This window comes from Salmo salar, unplaced genomic scaffold, assembly GCF_965601325.2.
Source record: "Salmo salar unplaced genomic scaffold, fSalSal1 ptg000335l, whole genome shotgun sequence".
NCBI classification, from domain to species: Eukaryota; Metazoa; Chordata; class Actinopteri; order Salmoniformes; family Salmonidae; genus Salmo; species Salmo salar.
In genome coordinates, this window is record NW_027675353.1 from 797,754 (window position 1) to 815,000 (window position 17,247).

The window sequence follows — 17,247 nt, forward strand, 5'->3', positions numbered from 1 at the left end:
GTGTGTGTGTGTGTGTGTGTGTGTGTGTGTGTGTGTGTGTGTGTGTGTGTGAGAGAGGGTGTTTAGGTACTGTAGGATTCTTTAATCAATGTGGCTCATTGGACAGGTCAGAGTCTCAACACAATTGAAAACTTACCATCAAAAAAACACCAAATGATGTAATTTCTTATGGAAGAATGGTGTCACATCCCTCCAATAGACTTCCAGACAGTTGTAGAATGTTTGCCAAGGCTCATTGTAAGAGCTGTAAAGAGAGAGGGACTCTGAGAGAGAACAGGCAGAACCTGATATGTAAATGAGCAGAGCAAACGAAAGTAACTTTCAACGACCAAATGATCATTCAGACTCTGTTTCTATTGAGAGATAAAAGGTAAGACGACGATTGTTATGTGTATTAATATAGTTGATGATAGTGTTATGTGTATTAATATAGTTGATGATATTGTTATGTGTATTAATATAGTTGATGATATTGTTATGTGTATTAATATAGTTGATGATATTGTTATGTGTATTAATATAGTTGATGATATTGTTGTGTGTATTAATATAGTTGATGATATTGTTGTGTGTATTAATATAGTTGATGATATTGTTGTGTGTATTAATATAGTTGATGATATTGTTATGTGTATTAATATAGTTGATGATATTGTTATGTGTATTAATATAGTTGATATTGTTATGTGTATTAATATAGTTGATGATATTGTTATGTGTATTAATATAGTTGATGATATTGTTATGTGTATTAATATAGTTGGTGATATTGTTGTGTGTATTAATATAGTTGATGATATTGTTATGTGTATTAATATAGTTGATGATATTGTTATGTGTATTAATATAGTTGATGATATTGTTGTGTGTATTAATATAGTTGATATTGTTATGTGTATTAATATAGTTGGTGATATTGTTATGTGTATTCATATAGTTGGTGATATTGTTATGTGTATTAATATAGTTGATGATATTGTTATGTGTATTAATATAGTTGATGATATTGTTATGTGTATTAATATAGTTGATGATATTGTTGTGTGTATTAATATAGTTGATGATATTGTTATGTGTATTAATATAGTTGGTGATATTGTTATGAGTATTCATATAGTTGATGATATTGTTGTGTGTATTAATATAGTTGATGGTATTGTTGTGTGTATTAATATAGTTGGTGATATTGTTATGTGTATTCATATAGTTGATGATATTGTTATGTGTATTCATATAGTTAATTATATTTTTGGTGGACAGTGTTATAATAGTCCTACTCTCCTTAAAATGTTTTGGATATAAATTAGATGCGTGGGGTGAATTCGTTCTGTGCCCATCTGTGTGCCCCAGGGTGATCGCTCCTACACTATCTACAATCTAAAAGGGTTCTTTGGCTGTCCCCATAGGAGAACCCTTTGTAGAACCCTTTTTTTGGTACTAGGTAGAACACTTCTGGGTTCCGTGAAGAACCCTTTCCACAGAGGGTTCTACATGGAAGCCAGAAGGGTTCTACCTGGAACCCAAAAGCGTTCTCCTATGGGGACGGCCGGAGGACCCGTTTGGAACCCTTTATTCTAAGAGTGTACTGTATCATAGGTCTATAGACTTGTCTTCTCAAAACAGGCTTAAAACACAACAAGCAACAAACAAACATGTTCTCTTTATAATCTACAGTTAACTCTTTTCACTCAGGAAGGTATGTTGTGTGAAAGAGAGACTAATAAATATTGTTCGAGAGACTAACAACAACTTACACTTCCTCAAAACAGTTTGTGTGTATTCATTAGTGCCCAGCGTAGCAAAACGTTTGGCAACAGAAACCGTTTAGGTCACGTTGTACAGCGTTTAGAGTAAACGGTTTATGTTTTATTTAACATCTTAAAACTGTTGGCTGTGGAGTAAACTAATGAATACAACCCAGGTTGTTGCCTACGACTCGGCATGTTGATACCTGCCTCTTGCTGAAACCTGAACGTAGCCTGAGGGGTATACTATGATACAGGCTTGATATACTGGTTTTCTAAAGCTAGCCAGCTTCAGTTAGCTTCACATTCCAGCTCAGGCCTCACCCAAATGTGAATTATTATGTGGATTATAATTAATGGACATTTTTGTAGGGGTCACTACATTTTTTGTTAAGGGAAGCTCAAGTCTGAAATTACTAAATGGAAATTACAAACCTCAGAAGCCTTTTTAAACTTCAAATACACTACAAGTTTTACATTTCCTGGAAAAGTTATTCTGCAGTGAGGGGTGATCAAATTAAGATCCTACATCTGTACACATCATTTTACATAGTGATATGGTGCTGCTAGTTATGACAACATTTAGAGACAGAATGCAGACAGAAGAGTTTACACAAAGTTTCCCTACAACATTATACACAACTAGATTTTGGTCATTTAGTCTCTATGGGCCAGGTGGCCAGTTGGTGAGGGCCACAGCATAGTCCTTTAGTCTCTATGGGCCAGTTGGTGAGGGCCACAGCATAGTCCTTTAGTCTCTATGGGCCAGTTGGTGAGGGCCACAGCATAGTCCTTTAGTCTCTATGGGCCAGGTGGCCAGTTGGTGAGGCCACAGCATAGTCCTTTAGTCTCTATGGGCCAGGTGGCCAGTTGGTGAGGACCACAGCATAGTCCTTTAGTCTCTATGGGCCAGATGGTGAGGGCCACAGCATAGTCCTTTAGTCTCTATGAGCCAGATGGTGGGGGCCACAGCATAGTCCTTTAGTCTCTATGGGCCAGATGGTGAGGGCCACAGTATAGTCCTTTAGTCTCTATGGGCCAGATGGCCAGTTGGTGAGGGCCACAGCATAGTCCTATAGTCTCTATGGACCAGTTGGTGAGGGCCACAGCATAGTCCTTTAGTCTCTATGGGCCAGATGGTGAGGGCCACAGCATAGTCCTTTAGTCTCTATGGGCCAGATGGTGAGGGCCACAGTATAGTCCTTTAGTCTCTATGGGCCAGGTGGCCAGTTGGTGAGGGCCACAGCATAGTCCTTTAGTCTCTATGGGCCAGATGGTGAGGGCCACAGCATAGTCCTTTAGTCTCTATGGGCCAGGTGGCCAGTTGGTGAGGGCCACAGCATAGTCCTTTAGTCTCTATGGGCCAGATGGTGAGGGCCACAGCATAGTCCTTTAGTCTCTATGGGCCAGATGGCCAGTTGGTGAGGGCCACAGCATAGTCCTTTAGTCTCTATGGGCCAGATGGTGAGGGCCACAGCATAGTCCTTTAGTCTCTATGGGCCAGGTGGCCAGTTGGTGAGGGCCACAGCATAGTCCTTTAGTCTCTATGGGCCAGATGGTCAGTTGGTGAGGGCCACAGCATAGTCCTTTAGTCTCTATGGGCCAGTTGGCCAGTTGGTGAGGGCCACAGCATAGTCCTTTAGTCTCTATGGGCCAGATGGTGAGGGCCACAGCATAGTCCTTTAGTCTCTATGGGCCAGGTGGCCAGTTGGTGAGGGCCACAGCATAGTCCTTTAGTCTCTATGGGCCAGTTGGCCAGTTGGTGAGGGCCACAGCATAGTCCTTTAGTCTCTATGGGCCAGTTGGTGAGGGCCACAGCATAGTCCTTTAGTCTCTATGGGCCAGATGGCCAGTTGGTGAGGGCCACAGCATAGTCCTTTAGTCTCTATGGGCCAGATGGTGAGGGCCACAGCATAGTCCTTTAGTCTCTATGGGCCAGGTGGCCAGTTGGTGAGGGCCACAGCATAGTCCTTTAGTCTCTATGGGCCAGATGGTGAGGGCCACAGCATAGTCCTTTAGTCTCTATGGGCCAGTTGGTGAGGGCCACAGCATAGTCCTTTAGTCTCTATGGGCCAGATGGTCAGTTGGTGAGGGCCACAGCATAGTCCTTTAGTCTCTATGGGCCAGATGGTGAGGGCCACAGCATAGTCCTTTAGTCTCTATGGGCCAGATGGCCAGTTGGTGAGGGCCACAGCATAGTAATTTAGTCTCTATGGGCCAGTTGGTGAGGGCCACAGCATAGTCCTTTAGTCTCTATGGGCCAGGTGGTGAGGGCCACAGCATAGTCCTTTAGTCTCTATGGACCAGGTGGCCAGTTGGTGAGGGCCACATCATAGTCCTTTAGTCTCTATGGGCCAGATGGTGAGGGCCACATCATAGTCCTTTAGTCTCTATGGGCCAGATGGCCAGATGGTGAGGGCCACAGCATAGTCCTTTAGTCTCTATGGACCAGGTGGCCAGTTGGTGAGGGCCACATCACGGGGAAGGAAAAATATGATCACCCTGTTACAGGAAAACTAAAATGTGTCGTGTGTTTGAGTGTATTTAAACTTTAAAAAAGGTTTCTGAAGATGATAAATTCCACTTTTCCATTTTAAAATTATTATTTAATTATAAATCACATATTAATTCAAATGTCCTGTTGCTAAAGGATTATATTCCTGCTGTAGCAAACTGGCTCAAATTAAGATCCAACATCTGTAGCAATATACCTCTCTCTAATGTATATGACTATATCAGGATATATATACCTCTCTCTAATGTATATGGCTATATCAGGATATATATACCTCTCTCTAATGTATATGGCTCTATCAGGATATATATACCTCTCTCTAATGTATATGGTTATATCAGGATATATATACCTCTCTCTAATGTATATGGTTATATCAGGATATATATACCTCTCTCTAATGTATATGGCTATATCAGGATATATATACCTCTCTCTAATGTATATGACTATATCAGGAAATATATACCTCTCTCTAATGTATATGGCTATATCAGGATATATATACCTCTCTCTAATGTATATGACTATATCAGGATATATATACCTCTCTCTAATGTATATGGCTATATCAGGATATATATACCTCTCTCTAATGTATATGACTATATCAGGATATATATACCTCTCACTAATGTATATGGCTCTATCAGGATATATATACCTCTCTCTAATGTATATGGTTATATTAGGATATATATACCTCTCTGTAATGTATATGACTATATCAGGATATATATACCTCTCTCTAATGTATATGGTTATATTAGGATATATATACCTCTCTGTAATGTATATGACTATATCAGGATATATATACCTCTCTCTAATGTATATGGTTACATCAGGATATATATACCTCTCTCTAATGTAAATGGCTATATCAGGATATATATACCTCTCTCTAATGTATATGGTTACATCAGGATATATATACCTCTCTCTAATGTAAATGGCTATATCAGGATATATATACCTCTCTCTAATGTATATATCAGGATTCACTTTGACCATTTGACATCTTGTATTTACTGTTGTTTAGGCTGGTTGAATGAGTTGCCTGTGAAAGCTACTTCATCTGCAAGAAAACAGGCGGCTGCACCAGTGACTGTGAGTTATGTGATTTCCTCATATGAAATTAAAAATATGTTTGTAGCCTACACAGTTACAAAAATGGCTGTTGAAACTGTGGCACATATTTCTCGGTAACATTAAATAAATGTGTTGGTATGTAGGAAAGACGGGCAGACTCTCGTACTGTTGGTCTAGACTACCTACAAACTATTATAAGGCTATGATCACTTATCATGCAGACAAACCTGATGGTCTCTGTGAACTGATCTGAACAAGTTTAGACTGGTCATCTATGATATGTAGGTTATATACAGTACATTCTCTGTCCTGCTACTGGTAGGACTATAACATTATGTTGATCTGAACAGGTTTAGACTGGTCATCTATGATATGTAGGTTATACACAGTACATTCTCTGTCCTGCTACTGGTAGGATTATAACATTATGTTGATCTGAACAGGTTTAGACTGGTCATCTATGATATGTAGGTTATATACAGTACATTCTCTGTCCTGCTACTGGTAGGACTATAACATTATGTTGATCTGAACAGGTTTAGACTGGTAATCTATGATATGTAGGTTATATACAGTACATTCTCTGTCCTGCTACTGGTAGGACTATAACATTATGTTGATCTGAACAGGTTTAGGCTGGTCATCTATGATATGTAGGTTATATACAGTACATTCTATGTCCTGCTACTGGTAGGACTATAACATTATGTTGATCTGAACAGGTTTAGACTGGTCATCTATGATATGTAGGTTATATACAGTACATTCTCTGTCCTGCTACTGGTAGGACTATAACATTATGTTGATCTGAACAGGTTTAGACTGGTCATCTATGATATGTAGGTTATATACAGTACACTCTCTGTCCTGTTTAATAAATAGTCTACTGTTAGTGAATACAAATACGTGTGAGACATGGCCTTGTGTTTCTGTACTGTCTATAACTACCTTAACAAACAGTGACTTATTATTATTATTATTATTATTATTATTATTATTATTATTATTATTATTATTATTATTATTATTATTATTATTATTGTTGTTGTTCTGTCTATAACTACCTTAACAAACAGTGACTTATTATTATTATTATTGACAGTTACCATGGAGATGAAATGTCACAACAACATGTTCATGTGATGCTTTAAATCACCTGACTGTTTCTATGTCTGTTAGTAAATGTTTTATTTCTCTAAGAGATAATGAATACATGAGAACAATTGACAATCAAGAACTAGTTGTCACTATGTTAACCACAACCAACATGCTGGATCTCTGTTTAGTTGTCACTGTGTTAACCACAACCAACATGCTGGATCTCTGTTTAGTTGTCACTGTGTTAACCACAACCAACATGCTGGATCTCTGTTTAGTTGTCCCTGTGTTAACCACAACCAACATGCTGGATCTCTGTTTAGTTGTCACTGTGTTAACCACAACCAACATGCTGGATCTCTGTTTAGTTGTCACTGTGTTAACCACAACCAACATGCTGGATCTCTGTTTAGTTGTCACTGTGTTGACCACAACCAACATGCTGGATCTCTGTTTAGTTGTCACTGTGTTAACCACAACCAACATGCTGGATCTCTGTTTTGTTGTTACTGTGTTAACCACAACCAACATGCTGGATCTCTGTTTAGTTGTCACTGTGTTAACCACAACCAACATGCTGGATCTCTGTTCAGGATGTCACTGTGTTGACCACAACCAACATGCTGGATCTCTGTTTAGTTGTTACTGTGTTAACCACAACCAACATGCTGGATCTCTGTTTAGTTGTCACTGTGTTAACCACAACCAACATGCTGGATCTCTGTTTAGTTGTTACTGTGTTAACCACAACCAACATGCTGGATCTCTGTTTAGTTTTCACTGTGTTAACCACAACCAACATGCTGGATCTCTGTTTAGTTGTTACTGTGTTAACCAACATGCTGGATCTCTGTTCAGGATGTCACTGTGTTGACCACAACCAACATGCTGGATCTCTGTTTAGTTGTTACTGTGTTAACCACAACCAACATGCTGGATCTCTGTTTAGTTTTCACTGTGTTAACCACAACCAACATGCTGGATCTCTGTTTAGTTGTTACTGTGTTAACCACAACCAACATGCTGGATCTCTGTTTAGTTGTCACTGTGTTAATCACAACCAACATGCTGGATCTCTGTTTAGTTGTCACTGTGTTAATCACAACCAACATGCTGGATCTCTGTTTAGTTGTCACTGTGTTAACCACAATCAACATGCTGGATCTCTGTTTAGTTGTCACTGTGTTAATCACAACCAACATGCTGGATCACTGTTTAGTTGTTACTGTGATAACCACAACCAACATGTTGGATCTCTGTTTAGTTGTCACTGTGTTAACCACAACCAACATGCTGGATCTCTGTTTAGTTGTCACTGTGTTAACCAACATGTTGGATCTCTGTTTAGTTGTTACTGTGTTAACCACAACCAACATGTTGGATCTCTGTTTTGTTGTTACTGTGTTGACCACAACCAACATGCTGGATCTCTGTTTAGTTGTCCCTGTGTTAACCACAACCAACATGCTGGATCTCTGTTTAGTTGTCACTGTGTTAACCAACATGCTGGATCTCTGTTTAGTTGTCACTGTGTTAACCACAACCAACATGCTGGATCTCTGTTTAGTTGTCACTGTGTTAACCAACATGCTGGATCTCTGTTTAGTTGTCACTGTGTTAACCACAACCAACATGCTGGATCTCTGTTTAGTTGTCACTGTGTTAACCACAACCAGCATGCTGGTTCTCTGTTTAGTTGTTACTGTGTTAACCACAACCAACATGTTGGATCTCTGTTTAGTTGTCACTGTGTTAACCACAACCAACATGCTGGATCTCTGTTTAGTTGTTACTGTGTTAACCACAACCAACATGCTGGATCTCTGTTTAGTTGTCACTGTGTTAACCACAACCAACATGCTGGATCTCTGTTTAGTTGTTACTGTGTTAACCACAACTAACATGCTGGATCTCTGTTTAGGGGTCACTGTGTTAACCACAACCAACATGCTGGATCTCTGTTTAGTTGTCACTGTGTTAACCACAACCAACATGCTGGATCTCTGTTTAGTTGTCACTGTGTTAACCACAACCAACATGCTGGATCTCTGTTTAGGGGTCACTGTGTTAATCACAACCAACATGCTGGATCTCTGTTTAGGGGTCACTGTGTTAACCACAACCAACATGCTGGATCTCTGTTTAGTTGTCACTGTGTTAACCACAACCAACATGCTGGATCTCTGTTTAGTTGTCACTGTGTTAACCACAACCAACATGCTGGATCTCTGTTTAGGGGTCACTGTGTTAACCACAACCAACATGCTGGATCTCTGTTTAGTTGTCACTGTGTTAACCACAACCAACATGCTGGATCTCTGTTTAGTTGTCACTGTGTTAACCACAACCAACATGCTGGATCTCTGTTTAGTTGTTACTGTGTTGACCACAACCATCATGCTGGATCTCTGTTTAGTTGTCACTGTGTTAATCACAACCAACATGCTGGATCTCTGTTTAGTTGTTACTGTGTTAACCACAACCAACATGCTGGATCTCTGTTTAGTTGTCACTGTGTTAACCACAACCAACATGCTGGATCTCTGTTTAGTTGTCACTGTGTTAACCACAACCAACATGTTCGATCTCTGTTTAGTTGTCACTGTGTTAACCACAACCAACATGCTGGATCTCTGTTTAGTTGTCACTGTGTTAACCACAACCAACATGTTGGATCTCTGTTTAGTTGTCACTGTGTTAATCACAACCAACATGCTGGATCTCTGTTTAGTTGTCACTGTGTTAACCACAACCAACATGATGGATCTCTGTTTAGTTGTTACTGTGTTAACCACAACCAACATGCTGGATCTCTGTTTAGTTGTCACTGTGTTAACCACAACCAACATGCTGGATCTCTGTTTAGTTGTTACTGTGTTAACCACAACCAACATGCTGGATCTCTGTTTAGTTGTCACTGTGTTAACCACAACCAACATGCTGGATCTCTGTTTAGTTGTCACTGTGTTAATCACAACCAACATGCTGGATCTCTGTTTAGTTGTCACTGTGATAACCACAACCAACATGTTGGATCTCTGTTTAGTTGACACTGTGTTAACCACAACCAACATGCTGGATCTCTGTTTAGTTGTCACTGTGTTAATCACAACCAACATGCTGGATCTCTGTTTAGTTGTCACTGTGTTAACCACAACCAACATGCTGGATCTCTGTTTAGTTGTCACTGTGTTAATCACAACCAACATGCTGGATCTCTGTTTAGTTGTCACTGTGTTAACCACAACCAACATGCTGGATCTCTGTTTAGTTGTCACTGTGTTAACCACAACCAACATGCTGGATCTCTGTTTAGTTGTCACTGTGTTAACCACAACCAACATGCTGGATCTCTGTTTAGTTGTCACTGTGTTAACCACAACCAACATGTTGGATCTCTGTTTAGTTGTCACTGTGTTAACCACAACCAACATGCTGGATCTCTGTTTAGTTGTCACTGTGTTAACCACAACCAACATGCTGGATCTCTGTTTAGTTGTCCCTGTGTTGACCACAATCAACATGTTGGATCTCTGTTTAGGGGTCAGTGCTCTAAAATGAGTCTCTCTGGGAAGAGAGAGGAGGGGGGCCCTGCCTCTAAAATGCATCTCTCTGGGGGACATGACACCAAAGCTAAGAGGTAAGATGACAATTTTATGAAGAATTTATTAACTTTATTTCCAAAATAAATAGCTATCTTAAGATGAATGCAGTTACTGTAAATCTCTCTGGATAAGAGCATCTGCTAAATCAGGGGTTCTCAATCCGGGGTCTGTGGAGGTACTGCAGGGGCTCCATGGCACCCTAACTGTACTCGTTGCAATGTAACACATTTGATAGAATTTTCACATGACACGACCACTTTGCCTACTCTTAATTATTGCCTAATATAATGGAATGCATATTTTCTTTACCAATTCTGATCGTTGTTACAAGAAGAATTTTGACAATATTCCCGTTATATCAACACACTCTTCACACCCGTTTAACAACTCTAAATAGCTTTGGCATAGTAGGCATCAAGTCCCTTGCCAATAATGTTGCCTGCAACGTTGCATACAATGTTCATTTTCATCGAACACAGATTACGCCCTAGATGTCTTCAATTGCCCAATTTATAGCCATGCCAAATTTAGGATCATTTTTTTAACAATGTGATGTTGCGCTCCAAAGGGATAACTTGAAATAACATGATGTGGATAATTAAATAATCAAAAGAAAAACGTGTTTATTTTACACTCTTAGAAAAGAAGGTTCCTTATAGAACCAAAAAGGCTTCTATCACTTCCTTAATATATGGAATTACTAAAAGTTATATATATATTTGGGTTCAGTGAAGAAGAACCTCTAGAGTTCTGATCAATGAAAGGTGAATGTTTTGAGGATGTGAACCCAGCAACCCTCCAGTGGTCAGATCAATTCCTCCTGTTTTTTCCAGCGCCCGGCCCGGGATTCAAACCAGCCACCTTTCAGCCACAGGTCCAACTCCTGCCACAGCTCCAACTCCTTAATCGCTGGGCGAAAACCTGAGTTAATCTTGAGAAATGAGCATAAATCAATGTGCCAAAATGAAGACAAAATGCTTTGGAGACATATATGGTATCACTTATTATACATAAGTATTATACATAAATCATTGCCAAAAGCACAAGACATATATTATTTATGGATTTATCCTCTCTAGGCTAGGCGGGACTAATTCGTCCCACCTACGTAACAGCCACTGCTATCCTGTGGCGCGATTTTCAAAACCTTAAAAATCCTATTACTTCAATTTCTCAAACATATGACTATTTTACAGCCATTTAAAGACAAGACTCTCGTTAATCTAACCACACTGTCCGATTTCAAAAAGGCTTTACAACGAAAGCAAAACATTAGATTATGTCAGCAGAGTACCAAGCCAGAAATAATCAGACACCCATTTTTCAAGCCAGCATATAATGTCACCAAAACCCAGAAGACAGCTAAATGCAGCACTCACCTTTGATGATCTTCATCAGATGACAACCCTAGGACATTATGTTATACAATACATGCATGTTTTGTTCAATCAAGTTCATATTTATATCAAAAACCAGCTTTTTACATTAGCATGTGACGTTCAGAACTAGCATACCCCCCGCAAAATTCCGGGGAATTCGCTAACATTTTACTAAATTACTCACGATAAACGTTCACAAAAAGCATAACAATTATTTTAAGAATTATAGATACAGACCTCCTCTATGCACTCGATATGTCCGATTTTAAAATAGCTTTTTGGTGAAAGCACATTTTGCAATATTCTAAGTACATAGCCCAGGCATCACGGGCTCGCTATTTAGACACCCGGCAAGTTTAGCACTCACCATAATCATATTTACTATTATAAAAGTTTCATTACCTTTTGTTGTCTTCGTCAGAATACACACCCAGGACTGCTACTTCAATAACAAATGTTGGTTTGGTCCAAAATAATCCATCGTTATATCCGAATAGCGGCGTTTTGTTCGTGCGTTCCAGACACTATCCGAAATAGTAAAGAAGTGTCACGCGCATGGCGCAATTCGTGACAATAAAATTCTAAGTATTCCATTACCGTACTTCGAAGCATGTCAACCGCTGTTTAAAATCAATTTTTACGACATTTTTCTCGTAGAAAAGCGATAATATTCCGACAGGGAATCTCCTTTTCGGCAAACAGAGGAAAAAATCCCAAAGGCGGGGGCGGTCGGGGTCATGCGCATAAGCTAGTGTCTCTTGATCGGCCACTTGAGAAAGGCGATAATGTGTTTCAGCCTGGGGCTGGAATGACGACATTCTGTTTTTTCCCGGGCTCTGAGCGCCTATGGACGACGTGGGAAGTGTCACGTTAGAGCAGAGATCCTTAGTAAATGATAGAGATGGAAAAGAAGTTCAACAAATGGTCAGACAGGCCACTTCCTGTAAAGGAATCTCTCAGGTTTTGACCTGCCATTTGAGTTCTGTTATACTCACAGACACCATTCAAACAGTTTTAGAAAATTTAGGGTGTTTTCTATCCATATGTAATAAGTATATGCATATTCTAGTTACTGGGTAGGAGTGGTAACCAGATTAAATCGGGTATGTTTTTTATCCAGCCGTGTCAATGCTGCCCCCTAGCCCTAACAGGTTAACATATCAAATATCAAAACATTATTTTTATCTTCTATGGGCTACTCAACAGCCAGTGGAATCCCGTGGCGCGATATTCAAATACCTTAGAAATGCTATTACTTCAATTTTTCAAACATATGACTATTTTACTCCATTTTAAAGACAAGACTCTCGTTAATCTAACCACACTGTCCGATTTCAAAAAGGCTTTACAACGAAAGCAAAACATTAGATTATGTCAGCAGAGTACCCAGCCAGAAATAATCAGACACCCATTTTTCAAGCTAGCATATAATGTCACATAAACCCAAACCACAGCTAAATGCAGCACTAACCTTTGATGATCTTCATCAGATGATAGTCCTAGGACATTATGTTATACAATACATGCATGTTTTGTTCAATCAAGTTCATATTCATATCAAAAAACAGCTTTTTACATTAGCATGTGACGTTCAGAACTAGCATGCCCACCGCAAACTTCTGGTTAATTTACTAAATTGCAGAACTCCTTTATGCAATCGCTATGTCCGATTTTAAAATAGCTTTTCGGCAAAAGCACATTTTGCAATATTCTGAGTAGATAGCCCGGCATCACAGGGCTAGCTATTTTGACACCCACCAAGTGTGGCCCTCACCAAACTCCGATTTACTATAAGAAAAATGTGATTACCTTTGCTGTTCTTCGTCAGAATGCACTCCCAGGACTTCTACTTCAATAACAAATGTTGGTTTGGTTCAAAATAATCCATAGTTATGTTCAAATATCCTCTGTTTTGTTCGTGCGTTCAAGACACTATCCGAAGGGTGACAAGGGTTACGTGCCCGACGCGTTTCGTGACAAAAAAAATCGAAATATTCCATTATCGTACTTCGAAGCATGTCAAACGCTGTTTAAAATCATAAATTTTTATGCGATTTTTCTGGTAAAAAAGCGATAATATTCCGACCGGGAAACCCTGTTTTCGTTCAAAGACGAAAAAATTAAAACATGGTGTTGGCTCGTGCACGCGCCCCAGTCTCACTGTTCTCAGATCCACCACCATCCAAATGCGCTACTGTTTTTCAGCCATGGCCTGCAAAGTCACCATTCATCGTTCTGGCGCCTTCTGAGAGCCTATGGGAGCGTTAGAAAATGTCGCGTTATGCCAGAGATCCCCTGTTTTGGATAGAGATGATCAAGAAGGCCAAGAAATAGTCAGAGAGAGCGCTTCCTGTTTGGAATCTTCTCAGGTTTTTGCCTGCCAAATGAGTTCTGTTATACTCACAGACACCATTCAAACAGTTTTAGAAACTTTAGGGTGTTTTCTATCCAAATCAAACAATTATATGCATATTCTAGTTACTGGGCAGGAGTAGTAACCAGATTAAATCAGGTACGTTTTTTATCCGGCCGTGCAAATACTGCCCTCAGAGCCCGGGAAAAACCTGAATGTCGTCATTCCAGCCCCAGGCTGAAACACATTATTGCCTTTCTCAAGTGGCCGATCAAGGGACTGTGGGCTTAGGCGCGTGCACTGGCCACCCCCGTCTTTGTGATTTTTCCTCTGTTTGCCGAAAAGGAGATTCCCGGTCGGAATATTATCGCTTTTTTACGAGATAAATTGCATAAAAATTGATTTTAAACAGCGGTTGACATGCTTCGAAGTACGGTAATGGAATATTTTGAATTTTTTTGTCACGAATTGCGCCATGCGCACGACCCTGATTTACCATTTTGGATAGTTTCTGGAACGCACGAACAAAACGCCGCTATTCGGATATAACGATGGATTATTTTGGACCAAACCAACATTTGTTATTGAAGTAGCAGTCCTGGGAGTGCATTCTGACGAAGACAACAAAGGTAATAACATTTTTGTTATAGTAAATCTGATTTTGGTGAAGGCTAAACTTGCCGGGTGTCTAAATAGCTAGCCCGTGATGGCTGGGCTATGTACTTAGAATATTGCAAAATGTGCTTTCACCAAAAAGCTATTTTAAAATCGGATATAGAGTGCATAGAGGAGTTCTGTATCTATAATTCTTAAAATAATTGTTCTGCTTTTTGTGAACGTTTATCGTGAGTAATTTAGTAAATTGTTAGTAAATTCCCCGGAAGTTTGCGGGGGGTATGCTAGTTCTGAACGTCACATGATAATGTAAAAAGCTGTTTTTTGATATAAATATGAACTTGATTGAACAAAACATGCATGTATTGTATAACATAATGTCCTAGGTGTGTCATCTGATGAAGATCAAAGGTTAGTGCTGCATTTAGCTGTCTTCTGGGTTTTTGTGACATTATATGCTAGCTTGAAAAATGGGTGTCTGATTATTTCTGGCTGGGTACTCTGCTGACATAATCTAATGTTTTGCTTTCTTTGTAAAGCCTTTTTGAAATCGGACAGTGTGGTTAGATAAAGGAGAGTCTTGTCTTTAAAATGCTGTGAAATAGTCATATGTTTGAAAAATTTAAGTTTTTGTATTTTTGAGGGATTTTAATTCGCGCCACGCCTATCATTGGATATTGGAGCAGGTGTTCCGCTAGCGGAACGTCTAGATGTAAGAGGTTAAAGACTGGGTTTAGTTGATTGTATGGCACTGCTCATGTCCGCGTTCTCGAACTGTCCGCGTTTCCGTACAGAACTGTCCGCGTCCGCGTCCGGTGTGGCACCAAGCATATTGTCCAGTTACGCGCAGAGTGGACTGAGGTAAATTTTGGGGAATAACGATGGAGTTTGTTACAGTGTTGAAACACCAAACTTTATTGTTCAATTAGCTTTTTGCTTTATGGTCAGGGACAGTATGAGTGTAGCCAGATCCTTTTCACTCTATATCCTTGTTTCATTTTGTGGTTCACCGGATTCGTCATCATCATCGAGACAAACGACAGACGAAAGTCCTGCTAGCTAGCCAAGCTAGTCGGTACAGCTAGGTAAGCTAGCTAGCTACTCTACCAGCAGCATCCTAGTTATCCTAGCTAGTCGGTACAGCTAGGTAAGCTAGCTAGCTACTCTACCAGCAGCATCCTAGTTATCCTAGCTAGTCGGTACAGCTAGGTAAGCTAGCTAGCTACTATACCAGCAGCATCCTAGTTATCCTAGCTAGTCGGTACAGCTAGGTAAGCTAGCTAGCTACTCTACCAGCAGCATCCTAGTTATCCTAGCTAGTCGGTACAGCTAGGTAAGCTAGCTAGCATCTCTACCAGCAGCATCCTAGTTATCCAAGCTAGTCGGTACAGCTGGGTAAGCTAGCTAGCTAGCTACCCTACCAGCAGCATCCTAGTTATCCTAGCTAGTTGGTACAGCTGGGTAAGCTAGCTAGCTAGCTACTCTACCAGCAGCATCCTAGTTATCCTAGCTTGTCGGTACAGCTGGGTAAGCTAGCTAGCTACTCTACCAGCAGCATCCTAGTTATCCTAGCTAGTCGGTACAGCTAGGTAAGCTAGCTAGCTACTCTACCATCAGCATCCTAGTTATCCTAGCTAGTCGGTACAGCTGGGTAAGCTAGCTCGCTACTCTACCAGCAGCATCCTAGTTATCCTATCCTCCCTCTCTCGTTGACGGATGCTGGCTACCTCTGTCCGGTTCTCCTCTCTTCACTAGATGGATGGTAACATTAGTGTTTAACCCCTCTGTATCCAAGGACCAATCTTTTGAATATTATTTTCGGGGCGCCTCAAGTAGGCTGGACACATTCCATTATTTTTTTTAATTCTCAGCTGCCTCACCAACGTCTGAATGTGCATTAATAACTTTTAATTGCTAAATATTTCCAATAGATGGCAGCATAAGACCACGAAGCATCAGTTATAGGCTACAAGCAGCAATATGATTGACATAAAATAGCATGCAACCACAGACTATATGTCCCAGGATTTTCTAAAATGGTCACTCATTAACATAACTTTAGTTAGCTATATATCTCGTTTTAGGGCTGTGTTGCTTTTGGGAGAGCAAAATAATAGTGACTATAGCAGGTATTGAACCCCGGGTAAATTATCACTAGTCAGAACCTCAACCTCAGTATACATGCATTATAAAAAGTAATGTTAATATCTTATATTGCGAGTAAACAACCTCGGAATAGAAAAGACAAGAGTGCATCATCCAGCCCGCCAATAAATTACATAATTCAACCCTCCCGGTTAGTAAATTCCCCTCAACATGCCCCTGGAGAAGGCAGAGTGACGACACTAGCTTTTTACCGGGGCTGAGTTGACTACTAGAGAGAGAAGACAGAGCGACGACACCAGCTTTTTACTGGGGCTGAGTTGACTACTAGAGAGAGAAGACAGAGCGGCTCGATGCTGGTTGATGAATTTGACAATTAATGTACCTGGAAAATACATTTTTCTCAACTAGAGGTGACTAAATTAATGTTCAGACTTGTTGATAATCGTTATATTAATGAAGTATAATTTCAAAAGATGAGCATAAAAACAGGTAATAATAAACATGAATCATCATTATATTACTTCACAGTAATCTGTTAAATGCTTTTTCAGTCCTTCCTCTTGTGTTAGCAGTGTGGAAAGGGACAGAAAGAAGCTCACAGGAGTTTTCCTGTGAGGGGGAGTGGTGGTGTATCCAGGGAGAAAACTAATCTAATCTTCTGAAATGTCATTTGTGGTCTTATGCTGCCATCTATTGGAATTATGTAGCAACTGCAGTAGTACTGAATAATATGTAATTC